Source organism: Anguilla rostrata, chromosome 15, assembly GCF_018555375.3.
Source record: "Anguilla rostrata isolate EN2019 chromosome 15, ASM1855537v3, whole genome shotgun sequence".
NCBI lineage: Eukaryota > Metazoa > Chordata > Actinopteri > Anguilliformes > Anguillidae > Anguilla > Anguilla rostrata.
The window spans coordinates 6,903,143-6,924,531 of NC_057947.1; the positions used below are offsets into that span (position 1 = coordinate 6,903,143).

Here is a 21,389-nt window from a genome sequence, read left to right on the forward strand (position 1 = left end):
AATGTAATGTTTACAATTTCCACCATTATGATTACCGTGTGCGGTTCTTATATTGGTTTGAGCTACCGAGAGCGTGTTTCTGTGTTCCGCTCGCATGCATAATGCCGTCTGTAAACCCCATTTCATCTCACTCCAGCTGATAAAGAGCCTGAGCAGCCTCTTCAAATCACAGTGGTTGAGGCCCCGAGTCACATCCATCATTGATAACTCCTGTTTAAATATTACATGATGCAAGAACTTGGTAAATCAAGAGCATGTTTGTGAAGACAAAGGTCATTTAGGTTAGCCTGGATCATTCCATCTGCGACGCATACAAATTCCCGCCCCCCCTGCAGGGAACTCTCGTTTGATGCTAAAAATATGTGCACTGCATCTAGGGTTTTATATAGAAAATATGAGCTTAGAGAAGGGCATTATGCTTTCGGTCCACCCTCATTTTCATTTCACAGTGTTAAAAATCAATCACTCCGATGAGATGTCTGGTGCAGTCACGCGAGCTCGCCTGCTCCCCACCCCCTCGAAACCTCCCACCATCGACAAACCCCCCCCCACCCCACCCACCCGCCCCCCCACGTGCCTCCTGGGATTCGTTTCCCCACCACGGCACTTCCTTTTCCTTCTCTATCAGCTACCCTCTCTGCATTTATACCTGTCTGAATGAAGGAAGAAAATATGAAAGGAGGGCTGAGAAATATGAAAATAGGGCAGGCTGTCCCCTTCTCCTTTAAAAAAAAAAAAAATCAATCACCATGCTAATACAAATCTTATTACGCTATTTTCAGAAGATTAACTTACAGGAGACGACAATGATTGTCACTCAGAAACCGTTAACCAGAACTGTAATCATTCGACATGCCGACGCTCGCAGCTGTCTGCCTGCAATTGGTCCGCTCGAACCTCCCCAGCGCGTCAAGGTCAGCCAGCTAATCGTTCTGTCCCAAAAGTATTTCATTGAATCAGCGAGACGAGAAACTGAACTGTTCCCAAAATGATTAAGTCCTTTTTTTTCGCTGTCAGGGCACATTTTAATAAATGAATCAAAATAATGTAGATTAAAAAAAGGCACACATATTGAGAACCAGATTAAATTATACTCTCGACTCCCTATGCTCAATTACCAGTGCGTTCAGCCACAGAACCCTGGTCAACACCATTACTCATTTTCCGTCGGTTAATTTATGTGGCAGTCCTGTACTTCAGGCTGCAACATGCTGAGTTTGATGGTTCAAGCTGTTTTTTTTTTAACCAGTGTTTCTTTAACTTTGGGCCGGGACCCAATATGGGTCACGGGAGTACATGGTAGGTCCCGGAATGAGTCTGTAGTGCGCTAGGCTATGCTAGTATGTATGTATCTGACAGGGTTCTGAAACGTAACAAATTTATCATTTGGGTCCCGATCCTAGAAAGTATTTATAATTTGGGTCTTGATTTAAGAACCCGTGCTTTCAAGGGTACACGGACTGCCATTTTACCACTCTCCTGTCAAACGGCGGGACAAAATGCATCCTTGAATCGGATAGCTTGATCTTGGTTTACTGTAAAAGAACAACAACAAAACAAAAAATACATAATAGATGCCATATTCTGTGCCTTCACAAACCACTGGCAATGATGCAGCATTCAAGAAGCCAGCCCGCTCACAAGGAATGGGATAACCCTTGGCCTGGTATTGTCTTTTGGGTGTTAGGAGGACCCTGAAGCACCCACAGAAAACCCTACAGGCACTGAGAGGGCTTGAGCTACACAGGCCCTTGCTGCCCTGACGCTGCCCACCGTGCCACTCTGAGGCAGCTCTTCTGCTGCGGAGTCTGGGGAGAAGAGAGTTACGCTAAGCCTCGAGCACTGACTCAGGTCAGGTGGTTTCGCTGATGCTGTGCCCTTAAGCACTCGTATTTCATTTCTATTGAACCGACCTACTGTAGGGTTTGGAAATTATGCAATGATGCTATGTAATAATGTAAACAGAAAAGAGCGACACAAGAGAGGGGGGAGAGACACAGAGAGATGGAGGGAGGGAGAGAGAGAGAGAGAGAGAGAGACAGAGGGAGGGAGAGAGAGCATGTGAGAGAGAGAGACAGAGAGGCTGTGCCTTCAAGCAAGGCACCCGTGTTTAATCATATTGAGAAAATTATTTTCTAAATGTTTTATGTCCACATAAAAACTCCTGCAGATGCTCTTGTAAGTGATTGCTAGTGTTACTTGACAACATTGGCAAGCACAGGTTTTAATGTTCAAGTGAGCAAGCTGGCTGCTAGATCTGCAACATCAGCACATGGATAAATGTGGCAGTTCTTGTCAAAATAATGAATTAGACAAGAATTGGTATTGACAGCCGGGATTGTATAAAAGCAAATAAAAATAATCTTTGACCTTCCAAGATTAAAACATTTAAGGACTGTGTCTTCCCTGAAGAGCATTTGGAAAGATTATGTAGTGCCCAGAACACAGACCACTTTCTCTATGGGTGACAGGTGAAGCTGAGGCATCCTTCACACTGAGACCGGTCTAAATCTTCCTCAAGCCGTTACACTCAGGCCCCGATGTGTAGTAACCTTGAGATTCACAAAATTGGATGATAATGGGCAGAGAGTGTTTGGTCGAGAGTTCTTCTTCAGCAACTGAAGCACTCGAGTTTCATGAGGTTTACAGAAGTGTTGTTTCAAATGCAAATATAGCCTGGGTATGCTCAAACTCCCATGAGTACAGTTTGAACTTCAGCCTGCCATTTTAATGAAGATGCAATTAATGGAACAAGAGAAACCACTTGAGCAATGTCATGTTTGCGAGTACTCCACACTGCTCAACAGCATCAGAGTCCTTTTCATAATTGCATATTCAGAAGCACTTCTGGGTTATTCACGCATTTAATAAAACGCTGAGTCGTCTGTTTTTCAAGAAAAAAAAACATCTTGAAATACCTGACGCATGCTTTAGAATATCCTCTTTTTATGAGCAATTCCTTAAAGAGGTACATGTTGAACATTTGAATCAATATCTGCATAGAGAACACTATTATTCAAGACAACTGACACTGGCACAATTTTGTAATGTACTACACTGAATTTATATGCCACTCATAACATAGAGCAGTGTTTACAAACCCTGTCCCTGGAGATCTACCATCCTGTAGGTTTTCCTTTCAACCCTAATTTGGCACACCTGCATCTACTAATTAACAGCTCAACAAGCTGTTGAATGAGGTGTCCTTTGTTAGGGTTGGAGTGAAAAACCTACGGAATGGTAGATCTCTGGGAACAGGGTTGGTTACCACTGACGCAGAGTATCGCCGCACTGCTGGCTATCAACAGTAATCTCAATATTAGGCACAAGACCCAGGTCCCAGTGGGGATTCAAACCTGCAATCCCCCCCGAGTCCCATATCGCCGCCGCAATTCACCTTACAAAGACGCAAGCGGCTTCACGGCAGGGAAGAGGCGATGAACCAAGGTCCGTCAATTGTTGGAGGATATCCCACTTAGCAAATTGTCCAAATCACATTAAAGCCATTTTCTATATCTGAGGTGCTGTAATTAACCGCGGCCCTGAACAGCCATCTCAGGGTTATAGCTAATGCGACCTATTGTTTGGGATCAAGCATGGCTGGTTTCGGAGACAGAAGAGAGCTGTAATTCCGGCGGCTCCTCGGTTAGCCATGAAGAAATAATGAATCGCCAGGGGACCACCACCGACATGGAAAGCTGTGGGGCAGCATGGAAGCTGGTACCCATTACAGGACCGAGCAGGTCGCACAGCGCTCTGGTACTGACGAATAAGGCCAAAGGAAGTTACAGTTGCTGTAAAAACAAGCATTCCAGCTAAGAATTTGACTACAGAGGCATACAGTATCTACTCCTCTTCTTCCTCAAAAGAAAACTTCATTTCTCTACTATGATGTTACTTCCACATTAAATCTTTGGCGAGTGGTCATAAAATATGTTGTGGCACTGATGCTACTTAGAAATTAACTTTTTTGGCTCTGTCTATTAGGTGCATTTTGCAGCTTGCCATTATTCTCCTTGAGTTTGGATCAATGCAGTGGGGTTCCTACCGTATCCTTAAGTGCATGCATGTCCCCCTGTGGTTTTTAAAATAATGGTGTACAGTACATGACAGTCAGGTAAATAATCAAATCCATTTGACAGTCTGCCCTGACTGTCAAGTACAAAATTTACAAATGTAATAATGCATCTCTAAATCAAAGGGTGTGTGTACAAGTCTGAATAATCCAACACTAGCTATGTACGTACATCCACAGTAATGTCTGATTTTACTCTACACATTAACAAAAAAACACACGGAGACAAGTACAAGCTAACATTTGGCAGTGGATATCACCAAATATGTCTGGAATTGTCCAGTATCCCCCCAGGAACACAACAGAATGCCCGGAGGTCACTTGCGAGAAGCAGCATGATGCAGGCACGAGGTTGTACGGCGCTCAAGGATGAGAGTCCCAGCAGACCACAAATCCCTCTCTTATTCCCACAAGTCTTATCTTCTTAAGTTCTTTAACCAAACACTCGGCAGTTTTAACAGAGCGAGGGAGAACTGAGGAGCAGCAGAGAAATCCAAGACTTGACAAGGATTATGAACTTCTAACGCACGGTGTTAAATCAAGGGAATGCCAGCAGAGACACACGCAACTCAAAATGGGGGGGTGGGGTGGGGGGGGGGGTGGTCTATCAGTATTCACCTCATGTCAAAACCACGGTCTCTCAAAGCATACAATGGGTTGAGACGTGAGACTCCCCCTTAAGACTCCTTTGTGGATTTGCATGTGGGCCTGTTTTCATATGACCACTGCAGCATCAAGCACCATAATTAACCAATAAAAAGGCAGATATGTACACAACAATGACCGTAATTACCAATAACTGTCAGAACAACAGTAAGCAGTAGTGTGATTCTACAGTATGTAGAGTAAAAACTGGAATCTAGATGTACAGAGAACTGTAGGGAACAGAGTAGGCGTTTTTACCGTCTTGTTGATTTACAACTACAGTACATGCGTTCCCCATGGGACAATCTTGTATTTTTTTCCCTTGTGTGCAAGGGGTTAGTGCCCTATTGGGGTGTTGAGAGGGGGGGGATCTGTTTTGCAGTGCCTCCCACATGTACAGGAAGCACTGCATGCGAAACTCAATCACATGAGCCAGTGCCTATTTTCCAAACTACAAGCCACTACAGGCACATATGAACTACAGTGACCATAAGCACACGCAGCAGCAGGCAAAACCTAATTCTGCTGTTGGTTGCAATGGCCTAATGAATTAGACTAAAGCAATATATAGGCTACAGAGCTTATTCTGTGCAAATGGGCATCATTTCTCAGTTTCCATTTTTGAGACATGAAATTCCTCTTGAATCGGAGTCATCAGTATGACCTTCCAACCACCACAGAATCACGACAGGATTTTTTCACTCGCAATTTTAACATCTAAATGCTGTGAAGGAATCTGCAGCAGGCAAAAAAAAACCCTTTCAGGCAATTAAACAGACAGTACCGAGTTCAATAAAAAACCTGAATGCTTCACACAACTGGGGAATGTGTTTAAATAATGCATAGCAGTTAATACAATTAACTTTAGAACAATAACTGCAAGAAAGTTGCCATTTATTCACGTTTTACTTAACAGTTTGCTTCAATAGCTATAACAAGGGATCAGTATTCCACAGAACAAAGAATCAAAACAAATCTAATTAAAGAAGGCACAACAGAATTTAATATTTTTGACATTATCTGCTTTTAATTATCAGTATCCAAACACAATCACTTCTGATCAAGCTGTTGGGAGACTTATACATTTTTCAGCTACAATTCCCAACTGTACTTGGCTTTTGATTTATTTTAGTCTGGTGGGCTTTTCTGAGCAGCTATTGAGAAGATTCACTGATCTTTAATGCGTCTGAATGGATCGTTGGTATTTGTATTCACCGAGATGACTACACAAGGGCTGACTGTAAATTACACAGATCAGTGGATCGGCCCCACGTCTGCAGAGCAGTTATCAGAGAAAACCGCGGTCAAAATCGCATTTACTCTGAGCAAAGACACAGAAAAGCTGATTTGTGAGTCTGTAACATTTAGTTTGCTCACCCCAGAGTTGTCCGGGGACAAAATGAGGAGAGTGCAGGTGTAGACAGATAATGGCCTGCAAGGGAACGAGTGGCTCGTTCACCCTCAGAGAAAAGCTGTGCACGCAGCAGACAAGCTTTACAAACCCCAACTGTGATAAATAAAGAAGAAAGTTTACTCAGTGTGCGTTTTGTTATTTTAATGCACAAGGGATTCAGATTTTATGACCATCAGTTCCATCAGAGAGGCTGGCATCTAATGTTTCCATGTTCAGTTATCTCATTAAACTCTAAATTGATTTTGTACTTCAATACTGTTTTACCAGTGACTTGAAGTAGACATATTTGGATATGAAAAGAGAGAACACAACATTACTGTCTGTACATTAGTCGGTTGTTTGCGCTGGTCCTGGTTTGTACTCACCGTTCCTGCTTTAATCGTATATAGTATATATGCCCTCTAGCACGATTGATATACCGGATGAAACTCGCATCGTTTTGCTGATTATGAGTGTAGCTTTGCATTCGTGTAAAGTCACGTACAGTCATTCTCCATGGGGGCAGAGGAGAGAAAGTGAGAGAGATGTCTGTTTTAATAATGAGGAAAGGGTAATTAGCTTGTGACTAATAACGATCCTATTGAGGGACCTCCTAAATGTCAGTTAATACATCAATAACAACCTTCATAAAAGCATTCAAAAAAAACTCTCACACCTCATAAAGGATTAGTTACGGACTAATTAGGATGAATTAATGAATTACTTATAAATACAGACGTCAGAATACATTAAAAGAAGACATTAACAATTATCCATTTTAAAAAGAACCCTTTCCAATAAAGCAAACAATGAATAATGAACTGAAGTTACAGGCAAGCTGTCTAATTGTGGTCCTAGTCTGTGGTTGCAGTCTCTTCAGGAGATAAATTGAGCAGCCTAGTTTTAAAAGGGTACAGTCACATGACACTCATATAGCATGTCTTCAGTGCTCACTATGTTAAAGTGAAAAGTAGTCCCCTAAACAATCAACAATAGGTTCAATAGACTTGATGTTTTACATGCTCAGACCAATATTAACTTAGGTCTATTTGACTGGTAAGTTTGGTGGTAACATTATTTGCCAAGCCATTACTGGCCATTGACATGAGTGAAATAGTAGATGCCCTTTAAATATGTTTGCCATTTAGTGGTAAGTTCCTCATACCATCAAATCTAAATTATATTCAGCCATCTCATTAGTACGGCCATCCGTGCCAACCAGACCATAACTACATAGTAGAAAGCAATCAGCACACAGAAGCCTTTGTATGACACCTGGATAAAGGCTCTACCGCTAGGCTTAATGATGTAACCTGGACCATTGCTGAGGTTAAATGTCACTCCAACACAGTTTCAAAGCTCATCATTATTATTTCTGGTTTTCTCTCAGGGAACACCACAGATTTCCCCCTAAAAGGATCTGCTACCTATCCAGAGATGATAATTGAGCTAATATTCTACCTTGTTGTCATTCAGTTGTTTACTGTGAAACAGAAACTGTGATTTTACACTCACTGCTGTTTGCTACATATATTTCCATGCTTTTTTTTTTTAAGTAAAGACTAGTGAAGTTTTTTTTAAAACTATCAAAATTTTAATTTGGAAACTGAACAAATGTGAAATGTGTAAATAAATGTGAAAATTAAATTACATTACATTACTCATCTTTCTCTTTTCGTCATATCTAACAGACAGTTGGGATATTTCAATGTGTTCTTTCTTTCAATCACGACTGCTTTTTTCTCCCTCTGTCACCCTTGGTATTGCCTTGTTGCTAATTATATTTAGGCTGTACTGTGGTGTCACAAGAGTTTGGGAACCCTACCTTCATGCCATGTGGAACGTGGGTGGTGAGACTTGATCCACAAACCAGACTGGATTGAAAAAAAAAAACTTCTTTACACTTTTAACAAGGATTTGTCTCAGGAGGCAAACTCAAAAAAGGGCTTCCAAGTATCTGAAAGTTCAATATAAAGCACAAAAAACATGGCCTTGTTTGTCCCAGTTATCCATCTATCGTTCTCTTTTTCCAAGAAACTTTTATAGAGCTCCAACAAACACACTTCCTCTCTCAGTCAATTCAAAATCAGTCAAATCAATGCCAGCTGGGCAGGAACTGCCTCTCAGGCTGTCTTATCAGGGCTTTGTAGTTCCAAACTGAGTGGCCATGATGGCCTGTAGTCCCTGGCAGAGCAAGTTTAAGAATCTGCCTCTCATGACATCACAGTATTAACCATTTACTTAATTCCTTCATTATTTTCCAGTTTTAAACTTTGCATCATTCCAACTAACAACTGAACTCGCTTGGTCAACTACTTGATATGGGACTGGCTGGTCTTGCATACAGACTAAGGGAAGAGAAATATTTGTGTGTAGTGGGGGTGTAGCTGCCTCTATGGACTTTAACAACGGCTTGTACTTGTAATTCCCGTCGACCAACACAGAGACCGCGTGTAGAAACCGTTCTGTGAACCCAAAGTAATGGAGAAGGCGAGAACAGGATCTCTGAGGGTCTCGAGTGCCCGTTGAAGAGCACACACAAGGCTTCCGCACACGGATCTCCCTCCTCCCCCCACACCCCCCCCTTCGCCCCCGGACCCGAGCAGCCGGCGGTCAAGAGGGAAGGCCCTCCTTTCCGATCCCTCGTCCTCTTCACCCGCGATGAGGGGATCAGGCGGATATCAAGCGCCAGATAATTAGCATTCCGTAGGGTAGGGAGTCGGGTAATTGAAAAAAGAAGGAGGGGAGAGGGAGGATGGGGAGGTTGGAGGATGGACGGGGGGGGGGGCAGAGCCAATAGACTTTACTGAGTGTTTGTGTTTGCTGGCCCAGTGCCTCTGACACGAGAGACGCACGCGGAGGACACAAGGGCTCTGGTATTGACGGGGCGGGCGCTGCCGGGGACCCGACCTTCAGACGATGCCTATCGGAGGCTCCGCTGCCCCCCGGTGTCCGCGCCCGTAATGAGAACAGGGAGCCGCGCGCTCGTCTGCAATGCTAATGCCCCCGGCTGCCAGGACCCCACAGCGCACAAGGGGCCGACGGACATGTTCTCACCCCCCCTGGGAAGCACGAATGCACACACGGGTTAACACCCATTATTTCAGGCCTTCTACTTTTAACTATGAATCGCCCGCACCAGAAGACCCTGCGATTGGGATTGGGATTTTAATGTGACAAACATTTTTCTGAGGCATTTTTTTTCTCAGTGACCTTGACGTTTACATTTACATTTGCATTAAGGCTTTTGTCACCTTCCCTTAACTGGACGTTATATCATGGCATTGACAAAAGGTAAAAAGCCACAGCATGCACATGTCTTTTCCTTGCCAGGGGAACAAGAAAACCCTGGGGAGCAAAAAGCAAAAAGACTTGGCGAGTCTCATCCTTTAAATAAATAAAAGGATTAGGAGTTTATTGAGATATTCAAATGGCATCCACTGGCCAGTAGCATTCATTTGAATTTCATTTTTTCAAAGTGGTCTTCAACATAATATAATATATGAATCTATATAGTATAATATATGAATCTATGCGCGTTAGTGCTTACCAAGTCCAAGAATTTACACCGTCATCATGTTTTAGAAAGCTGTGCTCAAGCAACCAAGCCAAGGGACTACCTCAAAATAATAATGCTGTATATAGAATAGAATTCAATACAGACACACACATACACACACACATACATACACACACACTTACACTCACACACACGCACACACACTACATTTCTTTATCCCATCATAGAAATTCCCTGTCGCAGCGGTAAGCCAGTTACTTTGCAGCAGCCTCCTTTGTCGGTCAGGAAGAGCACGGAAGGCGCGTCCTCCACACGCGCGTCTCGCCGCTTCTCCTTCTGAGTCCGCTCGCTGACCTGTGCAGCCGTCGCACCGGATGACCCCGGCGCCGGCGCGCCCGCTGCCGCCAGACAGCAGGGGCGCGATCAACCATAGAAGTCACCATCGCGTGGAAGGTGGGAGCCGCCTCCCGACTCAATAGCTCTCTCTCCCCCCAGCCCCCCCCCCCCCCCAGGCAGCGCTGCAGAGGATCGTGTGTCATCCTCTGGGAGTCCAGAGTGCAGATTTGATTTCGGACTGTCACCCCACTCAGGTCCGGCGCTTCGCCTGGATTAGCCCCGCCAGAAGGCCTGACAATGTCACGCCGTACCGTTTTAACTTCTTCACGCTATTCCTCCGGCTCTCTGACAAGTATATAAGCAATTAGCATATTCTGCCGCTCTAACCGTTTCGCGGGCCGAAGCTCCGGAATGATCTAAGAAAGCCTTTTAACTGGGTGCCGGGTGGAAAGCGGGAGAGAGCTGTCTCTCGCGTGAGATAAACAGCCAAAAAGGTACGAAACTCAACACGCGCGCACATCTCCTTATCGCCAAGTTTCTGCCGATAGCGCCGGGCGCGTGACTGAACGCCGCGTCAATCACTTCACAGGACTGATGCTTCGCAGCCGAATCCGTCAGAGCTCGAATATAACATTTCAAGGCTTCGTCAGCGCCGTGTCTGCAGAAAATGAAAACTCGGGCGCGGAGAACAGCCGGCGAAACGCTGGCGGCCGTATGCGCGCGCGAGATAAATAAATGCGCCGTAAATGACGACGAAATCCCGCGTAGATCCCGACAAACGCCGCGCTGCCTGTAATCAGCGGTATTCTACATCACTGTCATCGACACAAGCTGCCGTTGCGCTCATGCCCGTATATCGACCGCTGAACTCAAAGTTACGGCGTGTCGCTCAGCTCCGATCGACGGCGACGGGGCACATCTGAATCCGTACGGCCTCTGAGCTCCATTAATGACGGCCTTCGCATGATCACACGAGGAGCGGCTTTTAGCCCCCCGGGGTGATTGCCGTGATCTCACATCCACGGCCGTCGGAAGCGTTTCCGGAGTGGAGGTGGGGTGGGGGCTAGGGCAGGGCAGGGGAGAGGAGAGGAGAGGAGAGGAGAGGGATCGTATTGCCGAAAGGAGTGAGCAATCCGATCGATTCTCCCTGGAAATGGGTTTCCCCCTCTTCAGCCGAGAGCAGATGGACGTCCGAAGTGAAACCCTGTACGGATGGATGTCGCGCGGCAGATTGCGGGGAGAAGCGAAACAGCCCGGCGAGCGCTTCGTTTGCGAGCGCACGCTCGGACCAGCTCCCTCACGCTCGCACAGATGGTCTGTGTTTGACAAGGCTCAGAGACACACTACTGTGCATCTATCAGCACGCACAACCCTCATCTTCTTGTGATGTGATATACGTATATGTATGTATGTGTGTGCGTGGGGGTTTTCTTCCAACCAATACTCAAATATTTACAGGTCTATGTGGAGGCATAACAGATGGATGATGGATTTCACGAGCAGATCAATGCATTATTGTTTCCCTGTTTCCACTTTTTGCGAAGGGCATGTGCATTATGGGGGATTTGCGATGACTTCATCTATAGGTCAGAAGCCCGGCACACCACATGCTTCCGTCCGCCTTTGTCACAGAGCAGACCGGATTCACGCGAGCTAATCAATACCCCGAAGAACACTCGGAACGCTCCGAAATACCAGCGTCGGCGATAGATCAATATTTACCGGGCCGGGATGCAGTTAGCAGCCGGAAAATAATTCTATCGTCGGTCACGTGACCGTTCACCGGGGAGGGGCTCAAAACTCGTTTAGGTGATTCACGGCGCAACCGTATGGCGAACTCGGATGGAATCACGGCAGTCTGTCATCTGAGTGAAGTGTTCGGGGCTGGGCATGCCCCTGCCCGACGAGGCTGAGCATTCCTGTGACCGACCTGTCACGTCGGCCAGGGCGGACCGAGGTGAGGAACCCTGCGAAAACAGTGCCTCAGGACCCCAGGAACATCTCACTGTAACTGCCCAAGTGCCAGACGTCATTATTTATACGCTTATGCGGTTATGCGGCCGGATATTTATGGATGCCATCCAGATTAAGTGTCTTACTTACGGGTGCAGGAGAGCCCCACTTGGAAGCAGCTGTCGTGATGAATGACGCGCGGTATCCGTTTACATCGCGCTGACGTCACCATCCATAAGCCCAGACAGTGCTGCCGGGATGAAATAAAAGCTTTTGAGCTGCAGTCAAGGATGCGCATGAAAATTTATAGACACTCCTTGCAAGTCCACCAACTTTTATCGGGGGGGCGATGGCGCAACGATTGCTCCTGTTTTTTTAAAAGACCCAAATTCGCTGCTCCGCGTTGTTGAAGAGAGCGGACTTCAGAGACCCAGATAATCGTACTGAACAGAACTGGGTCTTGAGGATAAGAAACGAAGACCACGGCGCCGAATCTCAGCGCAAGCACACAGACAGAACGCAGCTTTCGGGATGATTGCGCTGTCACGATTAATCTGCGCATTTTTAAATCAGCCAAGAGAGGAGAGCGACCTCATAACACAGCGTACTTCTCTTCTCAATGCCATTAAAAAGGATAGAAACATCAGTGCAATTCAGTACTTCAGTACTCTGCCGTTCGGAAGCAAGACAAAACCCCCAGTGACACACGTGCCTCTCTTGCTGCCATTGCCCATTGCTTTGTGCTTGTAACATACAATCCAAAAAAGATCGAGTCATTTCAAAACCTCAGAACCATAGACACGTCAGCATGTCAAGGTCTCTGTGTACATCCCCAGTAGGTGTGAATAATGTCCTGGAACATCTAGAATGTACACATCTGTGTGAACGCTACTGTATTATGGAAAGACTACACACAGTGGCTACATGGATTAACCAATAAAAGCATAATCCAAGAAAATCCATGAAATCTACCATCATGCACAACAGACTGAGCTTGGTGTTGATTGTACTTCTGCTGCAAACAGAGGCCATTTAGATTCATACACTTGGCACAATGGCACTAAATGGCATGAACAAAGAACTCAAATTGGTACTGTTTCCCATCAAATTTCATTTACAGCCTCTCACACTGATAATACCGTCAGAGAAATGTCTTGTTGTAGTAAAATAAATTCCCAACAGAGACTCCCAAGATATCACTCTCGTGTAGACTGTTATAGAGGTATCACTGTGTTGCCTTTTTTCTTTTCCATGAAAAGAACATCGCCTAGTATGCCTCATTGCTGCCTGAACACATTTTTGGTAAAAATGCAATAAATAAATAAATAAATAAATAAACAAACAAATAAATAACATAAAAAAGAGCAGAAATGGACCCATCATCGTAAGGTCACGCTCCTTGCTGCCCTTCTGAGCAACCTCATTTTGCCGCCACATTTTCTGAGTCATTTCCTAATTCAGCCACTTCCCCTATCCTGTCTCCAGAATAGCTCGGAATTATGAAACAAAACATCCCTTAAAACACTTTACCCCAGCATGCAAATGGCCACAATCCACCACATCTACCACAATCAGATTTCTATTGCATTGCGACCTATTAACTCCAACATAAATAAAATATAAGTTCACTACTGCATTAGTTATGAACCTCAGCAGGAGTACGAAACACATGTACATATATTTTTAGTCCGCATTAGATTTTAATGCAAATGTGTGTAACCCATTTCCCCGCTTATCTCTCGGAGTTAACAGAGTATGAGTCTACAATTCCCCACAGACTGACTGGAGTCTGCTTGTTACCTGAAGAACTGCTCCCGTATTGACGCCATTCTAACACACATATTAATCATACTGACACCTTCCTCGCATTAAACAAAGAAAACATGCGCTTTGAATACATAAAGGGCACATCTGGTTCAACTAGCAAAAAGACTATGTGTTCCAGGTATGCAACACAACCTCGGTGCAAAATGACATTAGTTTTTATGTCTTTTTTTGCTGCAAAAAGTACGGTTTTTTTAAAACACTTAAAGATCCTGCACATACGTTTCTGGATGACAGAAACAATATGCATCATTAGGCTAAAATACCACAATAACGTATATATGCTATATTCGGCATGTGGCTCCAGTTCAAAACTGCAGCACAAAAATAGTTCAAAGAATATCAGCTATCAGATCTTGCATATCAAAATGGTTAATATCAATCAAGCCAAATTGTTGTCATTGGTAAAATACCCCTTCAGAAATGTGCTTGGTTACAGGATCAATGAAACCAGATATATGGGTCCCCAATTGATTAATGAAAAATGGCAGACATCAATATGAATGCCATGTCATAAATTGACTTTTTTAATTTCAGTCAGTATGTCTTCACGGCTGTTAAAAGGGAAGAAAATCAAATAGACTTTCCCCTCCAGTTCCTGCATATTGAGAGTTAATGTTCCATGCCCAGAGAGTTATAAGTAATAACAGCCAGAGTCTACAGTGAAAGATGCTTCATAAAAGCTCAGATACTTTACCCAAATGTTATCTCGATCAGCCCATCTGCCCTGAACAAGAGCAAACACATTTGACACACAGGCTGCAGCAGCTATACGGTGTCTGTGGCATTTTCACAAATAGCCCACACTCAGGAATAAGCACTGCTCAGCATACGGTGGATGCAGCAGCTACAGTCTCACTCAGACTCAGAAACAGGGGAGCCAGGCTTTAAGCTGCATCACAGTCCAGGGGTCTGGAGCCTCAGCCTCCAGAGCTGGCCACAACTCCCCACCTGTCATCCCGTCACGACCACGGGGCTCCTGGACGTAAACCCATCCCAGTAAAACCCCCCTCCAGCTATCTATAATTCATCCGCCGAGGACGGCGTCCCTCCGCAAAGCCGTCCCTCTGTGCTTTCATCTACTTTCCCTCCCTTCTGCGGCGCGCGTCCTGAAGTTACCGCCAGTCCGCGTTTTTATTTGGCGGGGTTCTCCCCGGCGAGAGCGCCTACGCGGTCGCCTCCGCGCCTCCCGCCCGCCGCCACCGCACGCCCCCCGCCCTCGCCCTCGCTCTCGGGTCTGCCCACAACTTGGCGCTCGCGCTCTCGCTCGGGCTACGGGCGGCTCGCGCGCCACTTCACTTTCGACCTCGCACGGGCACAGAGCAGCTCCAAACCAGCAGAGACGGCCAGACCACGATAACGACGACAACAACATCAACAACAACAACAACAATGACAACAACAGAGACAGCGGCAGAACTGAAGGCGTCGGACTGGAGCGCGTCCTCCCGGCTCAACAACTCGGCAAAGCAGCCCCAGCAGAACAGGAGGCATGGCAGGGCAGAGACTTACCTGTGCTGTTGCTGCTTCCTGCTCCTATGCGCGCTTGTGAATGAGAGAAAGAGCGTGAGGGAGAGGGAGGGGGAGAGAGAGGGAGAGAGAGAGGGAGAGAGAGAGAGGGAGCGTAAGTAGAGGAGAGGAGGAGACAGCTGCCGCTGCTGATGTGCCAGTGTGCTGTTCTTTCCCGTGCTCTTTTCACTCCGGAGAGGCTCCGGCGTGCGGAGGTGGAACTTCTCCTCCTAATGACATCGCCTTCTCCCTTTCAACTCATTGGCTGACAGGCGCGATTCCCGTTTTCCAGCCTTGCCGTCTCTCTCCCGACGAGTCTGCCCTCCCCCTCGTTCCTCTTCCCAACCTTTTTTTATTTTTTTTATTATCTCTGTTTCCAGTCCGGCTCGACACTCATTCTGTGCCCTCAACTCCTCTTGCACCCCTTTTGTTTTTTTCTTCCTGTCCTCTCTGCTGCTGCTCTCTCTCTGCTCTTTGTTTGTCGCCTTTCTTTTGTTGGTGCTAGTCTCAGACCAGTTGTTTCTCATTTCACTCATCAACACTGAACTGTTCAAAATGGCCACAGTGAAACAGGTACTTCACCGTTGCTAAAATTAGTGTCCCTAGAGATGCGTTCAAATCTCTACTCTTGCCCTTGATATTTTTCCTTCCTAGGTTTCTGAGATTTCAAGGGCAGTATACAGTCATTTCCAAATATGTCATTCTTTAAATGAGCTTTGCACGATTCACACAGAAGTATTTAACCATATTGTACCAGGAACAGTTGGAACAATTATATGTAAATGGGACATACTTGTTGGGAGACCTGGTCAATGGAATCACACTTCTGCAGCGTAACATAAGGGCGCGGAGAATCCATTCACAGGTCACATATGATAAAGATATGACCTCAGACATCACAGAAAAAACAGATCATGTGATGTGCATTTTAAATGCGTTCTTTAAGTCTAGAACTGAATGGTTTGTTTTCTGTGACTGGGGAGGAAACACGTTTTTCTATTGTAGCCCCCTCTTCCAGTTCTACTGCACATTATGCAATGCATCAATGCCTTCAGGGCGCCTTCACACACTATGAATAATGCAATGTGATGTAACCGAAGAACAATATGACATAGCATGCTTAATATGCACGGTATAGAAAAGCCAAAAACAGAGGCTAAGTTAATTACTGCACTGAAATTTCAGATTTCAACTTCTCATGGTTCACCCTTGATAAAGGTCACCCTGACCAGAATGTCTATTTGTTTACAAAGGCGGTTGGCACAACAGAATGAATGAAAATGTCTTTCATCACTTGTTGTATGCCAATATTCTTATCGTGAAAATTAGACTTAATACACGTGTGACATTTAACCTAATTTTAGTATGAAACCTCATTAAAAGAACCAAACAAACCCGTAGGATTCCCACAGGAAATAAACCGCTCACTTTATACACCAGGGGCTTCACGGGGAGTCTCTGATTCCTGTTTCTTTGACTCCTAATTGATTTCAGCAGAGAGTACGTATTATTGTAGGAAGACGGGCCTCGTCTGCCATTTTCTTGTTCCAACAATAATTGCATGTTTGAAGCAACTCTTTGATCTTCCCATTGTTTCCCCCCTCACCCACAATGTGGTAATTGGCAGTTCCGATGATAACCCCCTCGAACCCCTGCCACTCACGTACGATGTCCATCTGTGCTCACGCTTCTTTGCCTATAAAAAAAATATGCCGTCTGCCTATAATTGGAACTGCACTCCCGTAGATCCATTTGGCTTGCCTTTCGCAAGTAAGTCCAGTTTCCCTGGGAACAATAAATTAGGATTCTGAGATTATTTTGTTGCTAAAATTACATATTTGCCTTATATGTTTACAATTACATGTTTACACAAGTACCACAAAACCAGGGAAGACATCAAAAATGGCTGTCAAGTGCAGGTGACCACTGTACAATGGTGATCCCAAGGCAGGTTTTACTGTATTTGTGTATGACCGACACCCATTGCTTGGGTAATTTTCCTAGAACTTTTGCCTGTATCAACATTTCTAATCACTTTGATTCTTTGCTTAGTCAGATTTAAACCCAGTTGCCATTTTAAAAACAATACTAGTAATGTTTACAGAGCAAGACTATGATCCACAATATGGCAATAATAATGGCGGCACCCTTAAGTACTGTAGTGATTGACTGGAGACAAAGACCAGATGAATCTGGGATAACACTCATCTTTCTTTATATAGCAGAAACCATTATCAGACTAGAATCTAGAATACAAGCTTAACAAACAGGGGGAGTGACCCACGGCCATCCCTTACCCATGACAGCCCCACAGTTAGATGCAGATGAGAAGAAACATCTACAAAAGAACATTAGCCAGCCGGTGGCAAGCTAGTAAGCTACAATGCAAGCTGCTATAACAATACCAATCTTTCATGAAAGTACCAACCCCTCAAGAAAAAAACAAAATAAATAAAATATATCAGAATCACCAAAGGGCTTAAGGTGTCTTCTCATAAGCCAAAGATTAGCAAAACTATGGTCTGACTAGTGACTGTCATAGACATCAATTAAACTCCTGAGGGAGAGCAGCAACATAGCCACCGACCTCATTGCAAGTGACTGTTATGCAAAGGTAGTAATATAGAGAAAAGTGAAAGAGAGGATCAAAAAGTGCCCATCGTGGAAAGGTTTGACGGTAAACTCTTAAACACTCACAGGAATGCTTTTTACGCAAACTTTCAAGCAGCATGGGAAACAAGACTAGGAAACCCAGTATATGGCTGGACCTAACACACGTGATCCGACCGACCAATGGTGTAACTTCATCACTCAGTCACTCAGTCAGTCACAGACATTCGCGTTTGTAGGGCTGGCCCCGCTGTTGTGGTCGAGCCAAAAAATGAACGGAAAGCGCTTAGAAAGAAAAACCGTTAAAATCAAAAATCAATCTTATTTAAATACACCAAAAAACCTTTAAGTGTATTCAAATATGAATGTGCTTCTTTTTGTAAAGAAACATATTAATATTATTTTATAAACAACAATGCCTTCGAAAGGAAAATACTTATATATTTCTTTGTTTGTCACACTTTAAGAAAATGTATATATGTAAACAATTCTGAAGTAGTTATCTAACAAAAATAGGTAGTAAACTATAATTTAATTATAATTTAACACTAGAAAATATTTAGGCAACACATAATTATTTTAATAAGGTACATCTATTTTATGTTTCAAACCAATGCCATGTTTAAAATTTGAAACAGTTAAATAATGGGTTGTTCTTACCAAAGCAGCATACCAGCAATCCAAATAATAATAAGAAAACACCAATTATATGTTTATTTTGTGCTTGCCATCTGTTTAAATAAGAAAAGCCATTTTATAGCAATAACATATTATGTAACCTTGTGGTAGGCCCTTAAAATTACATATAAAATATATTCCCTTTGAAATTCTAATATGCTTCTCACATTCTCAGATAGTGAAGTCACTAGTGAAGTTACAGAATTTGAGAAAAAAAATCTGACTCTTTAGTCAGGAGCAGTGGTCCAAAGTCAGACATCTCCTCAGATTCCACAACCCTCATAAATATTAATCACCAGACTTGAGCATATTATTAACACTTTTTCCTCACTCCACTCATAACGAATGTGTCTGGGAACTTAGAAACATCAAAGCATCCATTGTACAAGCCTCAGATTCTGCCTCTTCCCAAAAAAAAGTTAAATAAGAAACGAAGGCCTGTCTCTCGCTCTCTGCTCAAACTAAATTTAAACCTTCAATTCACGTTTAATTTGGATTTCATCCCAGCATGGTGCTCAAGTTTAAATCTAAATCAAAGCAGAAACTTGAGAATATATTTTTTTTTTTTAATCTGCTCTAGCTGCATCCATTCTATGAATAGTGGAAGTGACAAAAAATTACACAAATGAAACTGAGGTGATGAAAAAGAAAATATTCTTTTGAAAATGAATACATTCATTGATGATGCCACAGCAATTTCTTTTCCTCCTCAGAGGTTGTATCTACTATAACTGACCCAGCAGGTGGTTACAGAAGTGGTTGGTGTAGCTTCTGAGGCAGATCATAAAGACTACTGAGCACGGTGGTTCACTGTGCATTCTCTTTCAAAGCTGATTTGTCCCATTTTGATCAGTATTGGAAGGTTTGGCCCCAGTTCCAGCCTTTGAGTGTAAACCACATACCTTCAAAGTAATGGGAAAGTTTAGGCATCACAGGCAGGTAATTAGTCAAATATTGCCTTGCAGATTAACACTTTTCGGATTTAAGCTGTGTATACTACTGGTAGGAGGTCAGAAAAGTAGTTGATCACTATAGACCGCTATCAGTCTCTAATCCATGAGCATTATTTGACTCCGTAACGTTACTGAATTGAATTAAGCAAAGCTAGATATGCTAGCTAGTCAGCCAGTTAGCTAGCTAGTTTGCTTATTAGCTATTGGGTTTTGTGTTCGACATAAAAGCTACACTATATGGCCAAAAGTATCTGGATCCCCCATGTTTTTCATGGTTTGGGCTAGGCCCCTTAGTTCCAATGAAGGTAAATCTTAATGCTACACCATACAATCACATTTTAGAAGAATGGAGTTTATAGCAGCAAAGGGTGGACCAACTCCATATTAATGCCCATAATTTTGGATGGGATATTGGATGTCTGGTGTCCACATACTTTTGGCCATGTAGTGCAGATAGCCAAGAAATAACGGGTGACTTTTAAAGAAGCGGTTCACAGACAAGCAAAACAGATTCGAAAGAAGAATTGCCTATGCAGTGGCATTAGCATAATAGCTGACTTGTTTGCTGGGAGACTGAAGTTGCCGAATTTGCGGAAGAGCCTGGCGACAATTCATTGGCTGAAACGCCAGGGGGCTGCAGCCTTGAACTTGACTGGCAGGGGGGAAAAATGGGCATCCAAGGCGAAAACATGAATCTGCATCCATGGGTGTGGCTTTTGTGTGACATTCGTCTGCCCATCATGATGAATAACAAACAGAACGATAAATGGCTGGTGATGAATGATAAAAGGTGGCTCTGTTTTTAATCAGATAAACACTGCTTTAATCAAATCATGTGTTTTCATTGAATCACATGTAAAATCATCAATGAATATATTAATTTTCAAAAGAATATTTTCATTTTCCTCACCCCGTGTAATTTTTTGTCACTTCCACTGTTTGTATAATTCAGGAGGTGTGAGCTGCTCTATATGGAATATATATATATATATATATATATATATATATATATATATATCAGTGTGATAAATTATACCTGACATTTTCCTATGTAAATCACACAAATGGCACAACACACATACTATTTACCTTTAGGTGAAGGCACTGGGCTCTCAATTTCTTATAAACAGACACACATCACATGTCCAGGGTTACATGTATTTTAAAGAACAATCCATATTTATACAGTAGCTCAGATTGAATTTGCTTCCAATTTTCTTGGGAGATTCAGACGGGTGACAAATTACAGGAAAAACCTGAATAAATGAGTAGAGACACAAAACGAATACAGATGCTTTCATACAGGTGTACTGCATGATACAATTAAGCAATTAACATCCTATCATGCCCTGTGGCATGTATAGAAATGCTGAGCGGGCCCAGTTGACCTTGAATTTGGATCAAAAGGGCAGGAGGAAAAGATTTAAGCAACTTTGAAAAAGGGTTCATTGCTGGGGTATAGATGGCAGGAGCTTCAGTCACAAAGACTGCTCAATTGACTAGTGTTTCAATAGAAATGGCAACTAAAGTGATATCTGCATTTAGATCTATGGGAAAGACATCAGTAAATAGGATTGAAAATTGTAGTCGAAAGTTCACATTCGATGTTTGTGATGCTTTTGAATTAGTGTGATACGTAAGGAAAAACAGAAGAGCAACTTTTCCTCAGGTGACTGAGAATGTCAACACAGGACATGATAGGACTGTGTCAGCAAGAACAGTCTGTCAACAACTACACAGAGGGGGATATTATAGTAGGGTTGCAGTGCAGAAACCCCTCATTACAAAGACGAATGCACATTTGAGAGGTCAATGGTGCAAAAACCATAGGCACTGGTCCACAGAGATGTGGAAAAAAGTGATATAGTCAACCATATTCTCGACAGGCCTGAA

The 21,389-nt window shown here is 43.6% G+C and overlaps 1 protein-coding gene across 3 annotated transcripts in view; it reads right to left on the bottom strand.

Moving 5' to 3' along the window:
• thsd7ba (thrombospondin, type I, domain containing 7Ba) overlaps positions 1-15,487 on the bottom strand; it is a 159,796-nt gene extending 144,309 nt beyond the window's left edge. For 2 of the 3 annotated variants that reach the window (XM_064311521.1, XM_064311519.1), the window contains exon 1: positions 7,939-8,366. The gene's annotated coding sequence lies outside the window, so the exon portion shown is untranslated. Of the gene's footprint in view, positions 1-7,938; positions 8,367-15,258 lie in introns of those variants that run through there. The other variant, XM_064311520.1, reaches the window with a different exon arrangement.
• Positions 15,488-21,389: the final 5,902 nt, after the last annotated feature.